Genomic DNA, 17,498 nt, shown 5'->3' on the forward strand with positions numbered 1-17,498 from the left:
CTGTATTCACATTAAGGTATTCTGTGTATTTCATTGGTATAAGGTTTAGACATAAAGGTATAGCGTTGTGAGCGTCAGCGCCGCTGGTGATCTCCTCGTGGTCTTGAGTGTCCGCTACGCCATAGCGAATCATTACTCTAGTCATAGCCCTTAACGTGCTGTCCTGTGATCGCTGGGCCGTGAGCGAACGTGACGCTTGAGCGTCTCGCCTACGGCGGAGCGATCGTTACGCAACCAGCGTACCCGTACGGTACTTCTTAAGTAAACAGCGTACAGTGTTCTTAGACTTCATAAAGGGTTGTTTATACGACAAAGGAATTTAGCATTGTCAGTGTGTGTAGGTGTTTACTATCTCACATAGCCATGTCTAAGAACTCTGTGTCATATGCTGCAGAAGATGATTCCTCTCAGGAGGGATCCATTCCATGTACACAGGATTGTAATGCTTTGTCTCAGATCCCCATTGTTGAAGCTAATACTGAGACTGGAACTCAGGTGTTGAAGAAGTCTATGGTAGTTGGGTCAGGTTCTGTCCCTATTCCTGCAAAATCTCCTAGCATGTTCCCACGGAATTGTGCACTTGCCCAAATCATGCAAGATGACACGGATACCGATTCTGATACTGCAGACGATGATGGGGAGGTGCTGAGGGGGGGCAGCATCCTTTACTAAAGGGGTGCAGCTCATGATTGAGGCCATTAGAGATGTGTTAAATATTACTGACACCACACCTGAGCAGGTTGAGGAGGCTTACTTCACTGACAATAAGAAAGCCTCGCTAACCTTCCCTACGTCTAAAGAATTAAACGCTATATTTGAAAAATCCTGGGAGAACCCGGGGAAAAAAATTCCAGATCCCAAAAAGGGTTCTGGCTGTTTTTCCCTTCCCTCAGGAAGATAGGAAAAAATGGGTTAACCCACCCATTTTGGACGCATCTGTCTCCACAATGTCTAAAAAGGTGGTTTTACCTGTCCCTGGATCTGCCGCGTTAAAAGAACCGGCTGATCGTAAAATTAACACTACGCTCAAATCCATATACACTGCTTCAGGAGTGGCGTTAAGACCCACTATTGCCTGTGCATGGATTTCTAAAGCCATAGTAAAGTGGTCAGGCACATTACTAGAGGATTTGGATACAATGGATAGAAGTGACATTGAATTGTTTTTACGTAACATAAAGGATTCTGCGGGGTTCATGGTGGAATCCATGAAGGACCTTGGTATGCTGACTGCACGGATATCTTCCATGTCAGTCTCAGCCCGCAGGGGACTCTGCCTACGTCAATGGTCTGCAGACGCGGAATCCAGGAGAAGTGTGGAGAACCCACCCTACACAGGTCAGGCTCTATTTGGGGGAAGCGTTGGATGCGTGGATTTCCACGGCAACCGTGGGTAAGTCACCTTTCCTTCCCTCTGCTACACCTTCTACGAAGACTCAATTTTTTTCAGCTGTGCCGCAGTCCTTTCGGATCGCTAAGGTAAAAATGTCCAAGCCTCCTACCACATTCTTTAGAAGTATGGCTTACAGGGCGGAACGAAGAGCAGAGCTGCAATGTCAGAGGTAACAAGAAACATCCTCTGGGCAGAAAAACACGCGTTGGCGATGTCAGCAATCTTCATTCCGGGAGTAGACAACTGGGAAGGGGACTTCCTCAGCAGACACGATCTCCATCCAGGAGAGTGGGGACTCCATGCGGAGGTGTTCACAGAGGTAACAGTTCTTTGGGGTGTACCTCAAATTGACATGATGGCCTCTCGTCTCAACAAGAAGCTTCGGCGGTATTGTTCCAGGTCCTGCAAGCCATGGCGGTGGATGCCCTAGTGACTCCGTGGGTGTTCCAGTCTATGTACGTGTTTCCTCCACTTCCACTCATTCCAAGAGTTCTAAAACTCATAAGGAGAACAAAAGTTCAGGCAATCCTCATTGCTCTGGACTTGCCAAGAAGGGCTTGGTACGCGGATCTTCTGGATCTACTGCTATAAGAGCCGAGGCCTCTTCCTCTTCTGGAGGACCTGCTACAGCAGGGGCCGTTCGCTTATCAAGACTAACCACGGCTACGTTTAACGGCATGGAGGTTGAACGCCGGATATTAGCTAGAAAGGGCATTCCGACCGAGGTTATTCCTACCCTGATACAGGCTAGGAATGTAGTAACGTCTAAACATTACCATCGTATTTGGAAAAAATATGTATCTTGGTGTGAGTCCAAGAAGTTTCCTATGGTGGAGTTTCAACTGGGACAGTTTCTCCTCTTCCTGCACGCAGGTGTGGATAGGGGCCTGAGGTTGGGATCCATAATGGTGCAGATTTCGGCACTATCCATTTTCTTCCTGAAACAGTTGGCTGCCCTTCCTGAGGTTCAAACTTTTCTGAAAGGGGTTCTGCACATCCAACCTCCATTTGTGCCGCCTACGGCTCCTTGGGATCTTAACGTGGTGTTACAGTTCCTCCAATTGAATTGGTTCGAGCCTCTACCGGAGGTTGAGGTCAAATTTCTCATGTGGAAGGCTGTAACTTTGTTGGCCTTAGCTTCTGCTAGACGTGTGTCGGAGCTGGGGGCTTTGTCTAGTAAGAGCCCCTACTTGATCTTCCATGAAGATAGAGCTGAGCTCCGGACACGTCAGCAGTTCCTTCCGAAGGTTGCGTCGGTATTTCATATCAACCAACCTATTGTGGTGCCAGTTGCTACTGACTCCTCAGTTTTATCAAAGTACTTGGATGTTGTAAGGGCTCTGAAAATCTATGTGAAGAGGACTGCTCATCACAGAAAATCGGACTCTGTCCAGTATGTTCACAAGAAACTTGGGTGTCCTGTTTCTAAGCAGACAATCTCATGCTGGATCAGGTTCACTATCTAGAATGCGTATCCTACGGCAGGATTGCCGTGTCCTACATCTGTTAAGGCCCACTCTACTCGTGAGGTGGGTTCTTCCTGGGCTGCTGCCCGGGGTGTCTCGGCTTTACAGCTTTGCAGGGCGGCTACTTGGTCTGGGTCGAACACATTTTCAAGTTCTACAAGTTTGATACTTTGGCCTCTGAGGACCTAAAGTTTGGTCAATTAGTTCTGCAGGAGCCTCCGCACTCTCCCTCCCATTTTGGGAGCTTTGGTACATCCCCATGGTACTAATGTGGACCTCAGCATCCTCTAGGACGTAAGAGAAAATAGGATTTTAATTACCTACCGGTAAATCCTTTTCTCGTAGTCCGTAGAGGATGCTGGGCGCCTGCCCAGCGCTTCGTGATCCTGCAGTGGTTACTTAGTTCAGTATTGCTTTGTTCTTGGTTAAGTACTGTTTTTTTACTTGGTAAGTAATATTGTTCAGCCGTTGCTGGTGTTTCAAGCTAGTTAGCTTGGTTTGCCTTGTGTGTGAGCTGGTATGAATCTCGCCACTATCTGTGTAAAATCCTTCTCTCGAAGTTGTCCGTCTCCTCGGGCACAGTTTCTAAACTGAGTCTGGTAGGAGGGGCATAGAGGGAGGAGCCAGCACAAACTCTCAAACTCTTAAAGTGCCAGTGGCTCCTAGTGGACCCGTCTATACCCCATGGTACTAATGTGGACCCCAGCATCCTCTACGGACTACGAGAAAAGGATTTACCGGTAGGTAATTAAAATTCTATTTTTTCTGTCTGTACCATTTCACATTTGCAGGAAACCATACCTCCCAGCACTGTCCTGGTGACAATTTGCACTACAAGTACATGCTACCAATTCACAAGAAAGGGACGTGGGCCCAACATTTTGGTATTATGATCACCTCATGTAGGGGTATGTCAAGTGTTTCAGGACGGGCCCTTCTAAAGTGCTAGAACATCCCCAACTACCCTCCTCAATAAACACCCTTGTATTGCTATGTGCACCACTGGCAGGTGCATGCAGTAATGTTCCCAGCTGTTGACAGTGTAGGAACAGAAGCATAGTCTTCTCAAAATGGGACAGACCTGCCTAAATTAGGACATTTGGAAAGGGAAACAACCAATTTCTTCAGTGACTGGCATTAAAAACGCAATACATATTGATTAAATCATCTATATGACATGGGAACATAATTGTTTTATAGTTGAAGGACCATACATAAATATTGTTTTTAAAATAGGCCACTGAATAATGCTTCAGTACGGTACACTGGCACTTTTCAATCATATCTTTCTTTTATCTATTACCACTACAGGAGGAGTGCAAACTTTCAGACTCCACACCAATTGTTGCAATGAGGTTTTTCATGTGTTACCTAAGATTCCAGCTTCCCTATTTAAAAACATTTGGTAGAGATATTTAGTTTTTTGAAGGTGGCAGCCTAGTTCATTTAGATTCTCACAGCAGTTGTGTTTTTTTAGCCTCTTAATGTGCAATTCATTATTTCCTTCTAGCTTCTTTTGTGGGATTTTCAATGAAATTTGATCAGTTTAAGTGTTTTTAGTTATACTTCAACTTTTCTTATGCCATAAAAATATTTTTTATTATTGTATTTAGGACATTTGTGCTTACAGATTCTATCAGTGTTCTAGTTCGTGCAAAGTGAGGTTATGGAAAAGTCAGCAGACGTACCACCAAGAAAAAAAGGCCTTGGTTGAGTCCCTGTTGGAAGAAAAGAAGTGTTCCCAATGTGATATTGCAAAAAATCTTAAAATTCCTTGAGTTAATTTGCACACCTCTGTAAGTAATAACTTTGGCGAGCACATTCATTTCAAAAACAGCACACAAAATGGCTAGAAATAATTAAATTATAATGCCCCATTTCATATATGTGATTTCTCCTACTACAGATGTGACCAAGAGTTTAGACTTTAGAGCAAATATATACAAAATCCCATCGAAAGATTATGTTTAAATATGTACATTTTTATAAGAATTTGAAAGTAGACATTTGATTATATTAACTGTCATGACTAGCCGGACGATTCTCCAGATACCTCAAACTAAAAATCACCACCAGTGATTTATAGTTACCTGAGCATGTGCGGTTAATTAAACACAGTAACTGCCACCAGCAAAAGGAAAGAATCAATGTACTGACACCAGGTAGTCCCTTGCGGCTACCTGAATACAGAATTTTTAATTGCACACTCACATACACTTAGGTACGTAGCTTTATCCTCACAGGCTCGCAAGTACACCAGGAGACACTGAGAATACGCTAGATTAAGGTTTTTTAATCCAAAAAATATTTCCAAGGTTTGATTATAAAAAAGATAATATTACAAATATGTACAACAGGTTATACAGCAAACAATCTTAGAAAATTAAACAAGATGAATCACTTAAGTTAGAGAACTCTATCATGAAGTAGCCACTGGAAGCATCAGGCAAATTACCAGTCGTTGCACCTCTCAGGCAGAATGCAGTCTTAACACCAGGGTAGATCTTAGTTATTCCCTTCCAACTACAAAGCCCCCACCCTCTTGTTTTAACTATTTTGTTGCTGGGCACTGGACATGAATGAACGAATGAATGATTCAGTCACTCACTCACTCACTCACTCAGTGTATAGGGGGGTTGGCACAGCCCAGCTGGACATAACATTTCCTTTCTTCTTTAGAGGTGGAATTATACTAGAATTTATTCTTCATGACCTAGCTTGACCAAGTCTGGTTGTTTGAAAGTGAAGCATGCCAGTTTTCCACCCCCAAACTTTTATGACTGGTACAAGATAAGAGATCGTTATCTTTTCCCTGGACATAAATTCTCCTTCTCCCATTTTCCTAAATAAAGTTAGGTCAACTACAGGACACAGCTTAGCAGCCATGTTATTGCATACACTTCACATGAAATACAATTTCTGATACCTTTCTACATTTTAATGTCACATCAACTCAATGTCACATCAACTCTTTCATACATAGAGGTCACTACAGTGGACTGTTGGTTTTAAGTCATTATCTCCTATAGAAACACTCTCTTGACATCATTAGTGCATGGTTTCTTTTTCTTAAGAGCTCTACCAAAATTAGAAGGTATGCTAACTATTGGCAATTTTTAATTCCAACAAAAACAATAAGGTAAAAAAAAAATGGATGAGAAAAGTTCACCAGCACCGAGCATTTCATAGATTTCTGTAAAATATTTTTACTCAAAGATAGCAGAGCAAGTTCAAAAAATAAATTCAGGAAAGTAACATTTAGGACATAATATGGCAGATGTTTTGATCAAGTACTGAATTTCTGTTTTTCAAAGTTGATGTAAAATCATATGTCCACTTCAGTGGATGTCATCCAATACAACGATCCATACTGCATGCAAAGCTAACAATTCCCCTATATGCCAGTTTTGACAGCTGATAGCCTTTTATGTATTATTACATATCCTATTAACTTTTTTAAATTGCCAGTTATTTCAAATTATCATTAGTAATAGCTGCGGTAGTAGTTTTAAATGCTTTATTAGTATTGTTTTTATTTTCTCCAGATATCAAGAGCATCTAGCAACAGAGTTAGGTACAGACTAGTATAACACACAATGGATCTCACTGATCAGTGTGTGGTGATGTGTCCAAACATATGCAACAGGAGATGATACAATTGGGTGTTTATTCACTTTATTGATGTGACTTGTGAAAATGTGTGGCTGCTGTATTTAATGTCTGAATTGAATGTCAAGAATCAGGTCCTAATTCAGATTTGTAAGTAAACCTGTTGGCTCATGCACAAATTCTATTTGAAGGATTTTTGAAAACGTACCCTACATTTTTTTAATTTTACTTTACTTTAAAAAAAAAAAAACATTAATGGTTCAAATACTGTTCCATGATAATAGGGCAATATTTAATGTCACAGATGCATGTTGTCCATTCAAGTGGACACATGTATAACTTCTTTTGTTTTTTTCTTTTTGGGTGTGGATGGGGCACCACCGGGCAGCGTTCTCTTCAACGTGTGCTGAGGCCAGTGTCTGAGTCTTTGAATGCATCAGCAGATTATTATTATTATATTTTATTTATAAGGTGCCACAAGTGGTTCACAGCTCCGCACAGGTAACAATTAGCATCACACTTCTCAGTGCACAATACAGCTGAGATCTAAGGAAGCATATTTGCGTGCTACTAGGGGCAAGCAGCCATTGGAAGAGATGAACGGTTACAAGCTAGAGGAGATGTGGGTATAGATGGTTGAGTAGGTGAGAGCTGTAAGAGAAAAGGACTGTGAGAACAGCAGGGAAGAGGGCGCTGCTCCAAGGAGCTTACAATTGAGGGGAAGACAGACAATGACATGAAGTACAAGCAATCAGAAGGTGGCCTGATGGCTGAGATAGCCAAGGCATGAGTCAGAAGGTTTGGAGAGTGGCCTCGAGACTAGGTTATGCATCAGAAGGGTATGCTTTGATGAACATGAAGGTTTTCAGTGCCTGAAAACCCTCATGCAAGGTCAGGGAGAGTCTAATAGAATGAGGGAGTTCATTCTAGTGAAGGGGAGCATCATGGTCAAAATCTTGGATTTATGCATGGCATGCAGTGACCAGGGTAGAGGATAGGTGATGGTCATTGGCTGACTGGAGAAGGTGGGAGGGAGTATGTAGGGAGGTGAGGTTGGAGATGTAGGGAGCAGAGGGGTTAGAGGGTGGATGAAGGTGTGCAGATCACAAAAACTGCAGTGGGCATCTTTCTACTCAAGATGCCTAGTGCTGCTTTTACATTTTTTAGCACATCAGCTGTATACAAAGACAATCTGTCCATCTCTGATTCTGCCCTTTAGTCCACAAATACACATCTGTGGTTTATACTAGTTTTTCATATTTCTCCATAGACTCAATACAGACAAACTGGCCAACAAATATCCATGCGCATTATAATGATGCCAACATTTATAAGAAATTTTGGCAAACCAAAAATATTTTCATGTTTTGTGCTTCAAATGTAGGGAACTGTTAGCTGTGAAAATAAGAGAAATTAAATTTCAAGTTAAAGGGGTTGTCTGGCCTTTGCTGCCTAGGAGGACTTTTGCTATCAATAATGCTTAGTGATAACAATAATATACTGCAAATATGTGTGTGTGTAGCAATGCTGGGGATTTATACTAATGTAGGGACTTGCAGAGAATTGGGGTCCCTTGAAGGTCTGCAAGCTTAAATGTTTTGATGAAAATATGAACAAAATTTGAAGCTTTTACTTGCTACATAAACAGCGATTTGCAGTATATCATTGTTAGCTCCAATAGCAAAAGTCTGTTTTGTATACATATATGACATTAATACTGCCACACAGCTTGTACCATGTACAATATGGGTAAACTTGAGAGTGGGCATTTTTCTTTTCTGTTTTGAACCTAGGAACAGATTCCTACAGTGTGTTAAGAGCTATTAGCTATGCATTGCCAATACTGATAGCCAGTGTCTTAAAAGAAGCAGCAGGCATCTTCAATCTACAGACAGTGCGTTGTATTAAAGTAACTGGGAACCCTCAGCAAAAGGTACACAGGGAGCAAGTCTCACAATAATAGTAATACAAAGGTGGGAAACACTTTTAAGATTTCTCTCTCTGTTGTAACGATTTGGAATTACCATGGAAGCAGCAGCGCAAGCTCTAATATGGTAATGCAGCAGGAGGCACCACATCTCCTGCATGCATTACTGATTCAAACTTCATCCATGGATGCAGCATTGGATCATCTGCAACGCCAGCAGATGGCTGTATGACACATGGCGTTATGCAAGCCGGCTGTCACAGCTACAACAAAGAGGCAATTAAATCCTGGTTCCTGTCCCTCCTGCCCCAAACAGCGGAAAATTTGGGGAAATTGAGGTCATTGTCACCCCCTCCATGTCCCCCCCTCCCCCAACGACATCAGACTGTCCATCACTGACAGTATGATGCCATACTGCATCCTCTGTCACAGACCCGTACTGCATATGCAAAGTATGGGTCCGGCGCATTCACAAAGCACTAAACATCTATACTTTGTGTCATGTATAGCTAATTCAACGTGACCTGAATCAGGCCCAAGGTTTGGACTTGTGGCAACTCTGCTGTAGTGCTCTGCGCTTGGCCCCATGCCCACTTCCCTGGTGCTAGGAGCATGGGTAAGTGTCTGAGAACGGGGCTACACATAAGTGTTCTAGCCCACCCTTCATGTTTCTATCAGCCTGCTTCTGGCCATCAAGGAGCTATCCCCTTTCCGCCTCTGCCTCGGTGGGTGTTGCTTTGGGTTGTCCATCGACCATCCATGGTTTAGCAACCAACGATGGTCTGAGGCTGATGGTGAATGGGTTTTCTTTTTCACCATCAATGGCCAGCCTCTGATGGTATAATATCAATGGTTGAGCCCAGGCATATCGAGAAAAAAAATTTGCACTTGCCCCGGAGCTGGCTGCGAAACACAAACCATCAATGGCTCATCATGAATGGTCTCTGTATAATGGTTTAAAGTCATCAACCCTCAATGGCTCTTCTTCTGCTAGTGCTGCTACCCTATGTCCGTCCTCCCAATCTTCATCCCCCTGTACTCATGCGAGGGATATTGGCCCTTGCACATGGCCCAGGGCAAAGCAGAATGGGTGCCGAAGGAGTCAGCGCCATGAAGCACTGCAGGAGAAAGTAGGAAGAGAACAGACTCTTCCTCATTTCTCCAATGCATGGGCACATAACACCATATTCAGATGGCGTTATATGTTTTACAGTAGTATCACATTGCAAAACAATTGTATGTTCTTTAAAATGTGGAATTGCACAGATGGATCCTATTGTAAGCTATAGGGTTGGCACTTCCAATCTGTGCAAAGAAAAGCAGGGTATTTCTCCACTGTTTCTGCTTTATTTAAATACAGGTTGAGTATCCCTTATCCAAAATGCTTGGGACCAGAGGTATTTTGGATATCGGATTTTTCTGTATTTTGGAATAATTGCATACCATAATGAGATATCATGGTGATGGGACCTAAATCTAAGCACAGAATGCATTTATGTTTCATATACACCTTATACACACAGCCTGAAGGTTATTTAAGCCAATATTTTTTATAACTTTGTGCATTAAACGAAGTGTGTCTACATTCACACAATTCATTAATGTTTCATATACACCTTATACACACAGCCTGAAGGTCATTTAATACAATATTTTTAATAACTTTGTGCATTAAACAAAGTTTGTGTACACTGAGCCATCAGAAAACAAAGGTTTCATTATTTCACTCTCACTCAAAAAAGTCCGTATTTCGGAATATTCCGTATTTCGGAATATTTGGATATGGGATACTCAACCTGTAGTAACAATCCTTTTCTCCTGCTAAAACACAGGAGAAAAAGGCTTTATAAATAGAGCCCTACTATAATCACATTTATGAAAATAAAGTACCAGTAGCAACACAACTTACATTTTAAAGAAATCTAATAAAAACAAATGTGTCTTTAGAGGAAAAAGTTTAAATTCAACCTCTGTGCAGAGCAAATTTAATAAATGTAGGTTAACAGAACATTAACTTTATATTGCAAACAGTCAACGTTATTATTAAGCCCAAAGGTTTTGTTCATGAGGAAATTAGATAAAAGAAAATAATCATTTTGTGTTTATGTTTTTACCATATATTTTTTATTTAAATGTGTTATTATACATGTATAATTTTATAGCATATGCAGAATATGTACAGTAGTTTGATGGCATATTTGTGTATGTGTTATGCACTGAGGCACATGTGCTGTAGTTACTGTACTCATACTTTATTATTTTAAAACATAATACATCTGGAATGTGATCTAAATCTAGTTAAAATCTCTTGTCCGTAATAAAACTGTTCAAGATAGCTGAAAATATTGTGGGCTGCATAGCTGAGGCTCAGCAAGCGCAGCCAATACTGTATTTAAATCCTTTAAAACCGCAACCACAATTAAAGACCACCTTAACTTTGGCTAAGGCCTCTGGTCACTGCATATCTTGGCAATGCAAATAAGTAAGGGTTTCAATAACTACAAAGGTTTTAATTAGCTGCAATATGGATCCATCTGAGTAAGTTAACATAGCAGAGATGTAACATCTGCAACGGCAACAAAAAAACATATAACCCCTGAAATATGAAAAAGTTGGAAGCAAAATAATAGCTAACTTTTGACCTTGCAATGTAATGTGTTTACATATACCAATATATAACAATATGATATAATGTAGCAATATGATATACAGCATATAACAAATATATATAGATATGTTAGAACCTATTGTGTTGCTTTACTAAGAGATTATACAGTAGATACCAGTTTAACCCCTTGAGTGCGGACAACTAATGGTACTTGTACTCCACGCATACATTATTATTAATAATAATAATACTAATACTAATAAAAAATAACTGTTGACAAGCAGGGGAGGAGTGTGGAAGCCACTGATATTATTGCACTAAGTCGTTACGACATCACAAGGGGGTGGGGTTTGCACTACACCACAGGAAAAAAGTGTCATTCGGGGGATGCAGGGAGGGGGCTGAAAGTCCCCTATCTTCCACATCCTGGCACCTAGAAACATGAGAACAACAATGTTTGAAAGAGGGGACAACCTCTTTTCAAATGTTAAAACAATGGGGGTAATTCTAAGTTGATCGCAGCAGTAACTTTGTTAGCAGTTGGGCAAAACCATGTGCACTGCAGGGGAGGCAGATATAACATGTGCAGAGAGAGTTAGATTTGGGTGTGGTGTGTTCAATCTGCAATCTAAATTGCAGTGTAAAAATAAAGGAGCCAGTATTTACCCTGCACAGAAACAATATAACCCACCCAAATCTAACTCTCTCTGCACATGTTATATCTGCCTCCCCTGCAGTGCACATGGTTTTGCCCAACTGCTAACAAAAATCCTGTTGCGATCAACTCAGAATTACCCCCAATGAGTTACCATTGAATTTATTGTCTGCTGATCAGTGGGATTACCAGGCAATCTACATTTAAAATCTTGCTTTTTGCTATTTTGGAAGAGTGAAATCACGTTGAAACAAGAAACACTAAGTACCGTTAATAAAAAAAAAAATATTCTCATTTGCTTTCAGCTAATTTTCAGGCAATTTAAAGAAAAAAAAACACTTTTGCAACATAAGGTAGATTGTATTTGCTGTGTGAGGAGCTACAAACAAATTACAGATGTGTCCTTTCTCATCTAACCTCCATATGTAATAAATTGCGGCACACAAAGCGCATGAGAGCCACCAGCTCCTGTGCTGGCCGAGCGTCTTTTTTCTCCTAAAATGTGTCTGCAGCAAGGATGCTAAGAGTATATCTGTAACTGATCTGCAAGAGTGATCTGTGGGGGTATAATTTATGTGTGTACAGGTTGAGTATCCCATATCCAAATATTCCGAAATACGGAATATTCCGAAATACGGATGTACACAAACTTTGTTTAATACACAAAGTTATTAAAAATATTGTATTAAATGACCTTCAGGCTGTGTGTATAAGGTGTATATGAAACATAAATGATTTGTGTGAATGTAGACACACTTTGTTTAATGCACAAAGTTATAAAAAATATTGGCTAAAATGACCTTCAGGCTGTGTGTATAAGGTGTATATGAAACATAAATGCATTCTGTGCTTAGATTTAGGTCCCATCACCATGATATCTCATTATGGTATGCAATTATTCCAAAATACGGAAAAATCCCATATCCAAAATACCTCTGGTCCCGAGCATTTTGGATAAGGGAGACTCAACCTGTATTGCATAAAAGAAATGACCGATATTGATGTTGGAATGTAACCAGTAAAAAAATGCCAAAACAGGGTCAATATGGGTGGTCTTCAGTATGCCGGCTGTCGGGATCCCGGCGCACAGTATACCGGCGCCGGGATCCCGACAGCCGGCATACCGACACTTATTCTCCCTCTTGGGGGTCTACGACCCCCCTGGAGGGAGAATAAAATAGCGTGGCGCGCGTAGCGCACCACCGTGCCCGTAGCGTGGTGAGCGCAGCGAGCTCGCAAGGGGCTCATTTGCGCTCGCCACACTGTCGGTAAGCCGGCGGTCGGGCTCCCAGCGCCGGTATGCTGGTCGCCGGGAGCCCGACCGCCGGCAATCCGTAGTGAACCCGGTCAATATAGGAGTGAGAAAACCTTCAGTGGCAAAGGGGTTAAATGACTTGCTCATATAAATACAGGATAGCAGATAGCATGTAATGCTCTATTTATTACAAGCATATATATTTTTTAATTATATTACACATTGATGCCCTGTATAAGTATCTGTCTCAAACACATATTACAAAAATTCAACAACAATAGACTGTATAAAATGAACAGTATAAAACAATACAAAGTCCATGTCACCTGTGCTCCCTGTATTTTGTTTCCAATTCCGTTCAACAACTCTGACACTGTATGCTCGCCCTTTCCCAGTGTATAGGCGTTGCAGCTTACCATCACATGCTCTACACATCAGTGACGTGCGGTGAGATCATAGGCTGGGGAGGCACTGATTGAGATATATATATATATATATATATATATATACACATATACAGTGGCGGAACTAGCGAGCGGTTGTCCCAGGTGCGACAAAATGCTTTGGGCCCCCTCATCTCATCCAAGTCCACCCCCTCACCCCTGGAGAGGATCTGGTGAGGGGGACCTGCTCAGGGCCAGAGAAATGGATACCTAGCAACAGTGCTATAACTAGACATTTTAGCACTGTGTGCAAGAAACGGCATCGGAGCCTCCCCCCCTCCATGCAAGACAGGGGCAGTGCGCGCCATAGGCCAAAAAAATATAGGGACATGGCTTCGTGGGAAAGGGGTGTGGCCACAAAAAATACCAATTCATATAACGGTGCACAGTAGTCTCCCTTATTCAAATTACGCTGCACAGTAGCACCACTACACCAAGTAGAGCCCTTTATATACCTTACGGCGGACAGATTCCCCTTTTTACACATTACGGCAGACAGCGTCCCCTTTTTACACATTATGGCAGACAGCGTCCCCCTTTTTACACATTACGGCAGACAGCGTCCCCTTTTTAGACATTATGGCAGACAGCGTCCCCTCTTTACACATTACGGCAAACAGCGTCCCCTTTTTACACATTACGGAGACAGCGTCCCCCTTTTTACACATTACGGCAGACAGCGTCCACTTTTTACACATTAAGGCAGATAAGAAAGAAAGAAAGAAAGAAAGAAAGAAAGAAAGAAAGAAAGAAAGAAAGAAAGAAAGAAAGAAAGAAAGAAAATGTGGCCAGGTAGTTATCAAGAGTTAGTATTCCGGATTATAGGGATACCCGCTAATACAGTATGTTTAAGGTTTGACAGAGTTATAGTGACTAGGAGTATATGAAAAACTGTAATATATAAATAAATAATGACTGTTCCCATAACTCACATCAAACAAATACCTCCTGCAGAGATTAAAAATATATTTACTGAAGAATAAAAATGCACGCAGTAACCAAAGAAACAATGACAATGGGCGCGCTAATGAAAAAGTTATATTCACATTCATAAAAGTAACCTTTACTTTGCTCAAACACAGTCTCAATCAGCTCTACATCCAGCCCGGCGCCCCCCCCCCCCCCTCTCTCAACAGCTGAGTTAAGGCGCTGCTGCTGGCTGGGAGGGCAGAAGAAGGAGAGGGAAGAGTGCTGGCCTCCGCCGCTTCCCACCGCTACCACCTTCACGGCCACCGCTCCACCGCTGCTGTTGCCACGAGCCCGGGACAGCCTCAATGCCAGTTGCCGTCGGGACCTGCCGCTGCTACCACCCGTCGCACTGTGTATGGGTGATTGGACAGCGGATCCAGCACTGGATCCGCTGTCCAATCACAGCTGCCTCGCTGACATGGGGGTGGTGTCCCTGTCAGCGAGGCACTTGTTTAAGTGCCGCACTCAGCATTTTTTATTATGGGCTTTTAAAGCCCAGTGCTTGACCCCGCCCCCCGCTCTATCCTGTTCCCATTGTCTATGGGAGGCACTGCTATCAGTGCCTCCCAAACTAATTTGAAGGGTTAAAATTATTAGAATAAAATAAAGAAAATACTTATGACACAGGATATGTGTCATAAGTATCTTCTTTGAATTATTTTAATAATTAATCACAGGACTGCACGTCCCTGCTACACATCTACGAGATAGTGATTTAAGAAAAAAGGGGGTATAGTTCCCCGCACCAAATTTTATCTAAATTAATAATGTTGTAAATCTTATTTGTGCTTATGAGGGCTCTGAATATTTATACTGTTTGAAGTCTTTACAGAAGTTCAATATTTTGGTCCTATCTAGTACGTAGGAGTGCTACTCATGACCCCTGACATGTAAGTAGGAGATAAAAGGGAAGATCTAACATTATGGGCACTGCGTATGCTACCCTCTCTTTCATTCTTCCCTTTTTCTCCAAGATAGTGATTTAGCCTACCCTGCCTGTTCTTCATCCTACCTAGTCTGTAATTTATTACTATATGTAGTTTGTTGATATGTCCATCTAGGGGTGACTCCGGCTGAATTGGATCTCAATGTAGATATATTTTTGTATGTACTATTATCATGTAGTATAATAATAAGCAATTATATGACCCAGAGTGGGTGCTATTATCATGTGGCATTACAAACCACCAGTATCAGAGAAGCCTTGCTGAGGCCTTGTGGATTATACCGAAATATACTGAAAAATACTGCATGTAATGTAACTAAGATCGGTCAATGACCAATGACCATCACCTCTCATCTACACTGGTCACTGCATCTCACGTTCGAATCCAACATTTCACCCGTGCTGGACCCCTTCACTGAAATGAGCTCCCTCGCTCTATCAGACTCTACACGATCTTGCAAAGCTTCAAACGGGCACTGAAAACTCACCTGTTCATCAAAGTGTATCCTTCCACTGCATAACCATCTCTACCCTGCTTACTTCCTGCCCTCGGGCCCCTCCCTTGCTCTCAGCTCATATCATCTATCTGTCTCCCATCTTTCCCTAGATTGTAAGCTCTTTGGAACTCTTCCCTCCTGTTCTCACAGCCCTTTTCTCTCACACTTCTACTACAGCCCACACCTACTCAGCAGCCATCAACCCGCATCTCCTCTCAATCGTAGCTGTTCATCTCCCACAACAGCTGCACTCCCCTAGTAATTCACAAATTACTCCTTCTCTTACCTAACATTCCAGCTGTATTGTGCATTGAGATTTGTGGTGCTAATTATTACTTGTTCTCCATTTTAGTTTTGTTACTGTAATGTGATGTCATGTTTAACCTGTATTGTTCTAATGTGTGCCATATAGAAGGCACTCTGAACCACTTGTGGCACCATATAAATAAAATGTAATAATAATAATAATCTCTGAATTTTCTATTATGATGTAGTGTTCAAGTCTTATTGCTGATACTTCTTGGTGTGCCTGGGGAAAATTTGTATTTATTTTTCTTGGAGGCAGCTGCATGCCACAATCACTAAATTGATTGAGCAGCTACCATTTTATATTGCTGTTCTAAGAGGCATATATGAGATCAGCATTTGGAAGGCATGCTAGCTCCTGTAGTGCCATTTGGAGGATTTAGGGTTAACTCCAGGTGAGTTGGCTCTCAATTTATATATATTTTGTATGTGCTATTATCATGTAGCATAACAATAAGCAATTATATGACCCAGAGTGGATGCTATTATCATGTAGCGTTAGAGACTACCAGTATCAGAGAAGCCTTGTAGAGGCCTTGTGGCTTACCCATATCTTTGCAAATATATGCAACTAGGATCTCTGAATTTTCTACTATCGTGTAGTGTTAAAGTCTTAATGTTGATACTTCTTGGTGTGCTGGGGGAAACCATCTGTATTTATTTTTCTTGTTTAGCATCACACCTCCCTTTAATACACCTGCCAATTATTCCAAAATTGATTTAGCAGATATACTATATGGACAAAAGTATTTGGCCACACCTGTTAATTATTGAATTCAAGTGTTTCAATCAGACCTGTTGTCACAGTTGTATAACATCAAGCACCTAGACATGCATTCTCTATTTGCAAACATTTGTGATACAAAATGGGTCACTCTGAAGAGCTCAGTGACTTCAAGTGTAGTACTGTGCTAGGATGCAACCTTTGCAACAAGACGGTTTGTGAAATTTCATCCCTGCTGGATATTCCACGGTCACCTGTAAGTGATACTGTTAGAAAGTGGAAGCATTCAAGGAAAAACAGCAACTCAGGCAACTCAGCCACGAAGTGGAAGACCACGTAAAATCACAATGACTGCTAAGGCGCATGGTGCGTAAAAGCTGCCAATGCTCTGCTGATTCCATAGCTGAAGAGTTCCGAACTTCCACTGGAATTAATGTAAGCACAAGAATTGTGCAGTGGGAGCTTAATGGAATGGGTTTCCATGGCCGAGGAGCTGCATGCTAGCCTCACATCACCAAGTCCATTGCCAAGCATCGGATAGAGTGGTTTAAAGCACACTGACACTGGACAGTTGATCAGTGGAACGTGTTCTGTGGAGTGACAAATCACGCTTCTCTGATTGGCAGTCAGATAGGCGAGATTGGGTTTGGCAGATGCCGGGAGAACTTTACCTGCCTGACTGCATTATGCCAACTGTGAA

General features: G+C 41.8%; 1 protein-coding gene across 3 annotated transcripts in view; it reads right to left on the bottom strand.

The window, feature by feature from the left end:
* Window positions 1–17,498, bottom strand: part of CFAP299 (cilia and flagella associated protein 299) — a 1,086,689-nt gene that overhangs the window by 211,024 nt on the left and 858,167 nt on the right. The window lies entirely within an intron of this gene.

Source organism: Pseudophryne corroboree, chromosome 1 (genome assembly GCF_028390025.1).
Source record: "Pseudophryne corroboree isolate aPseCor3 chromosome 1, aPseCor3.hap2, whole genome shotgun sequence".
Lineage (NCBI taxonomy): Eukaryota > Metazoa > Chordata > Amphibia > Anura > Myobatrachidae > Pseudophryne > Pseudophryne corroboree.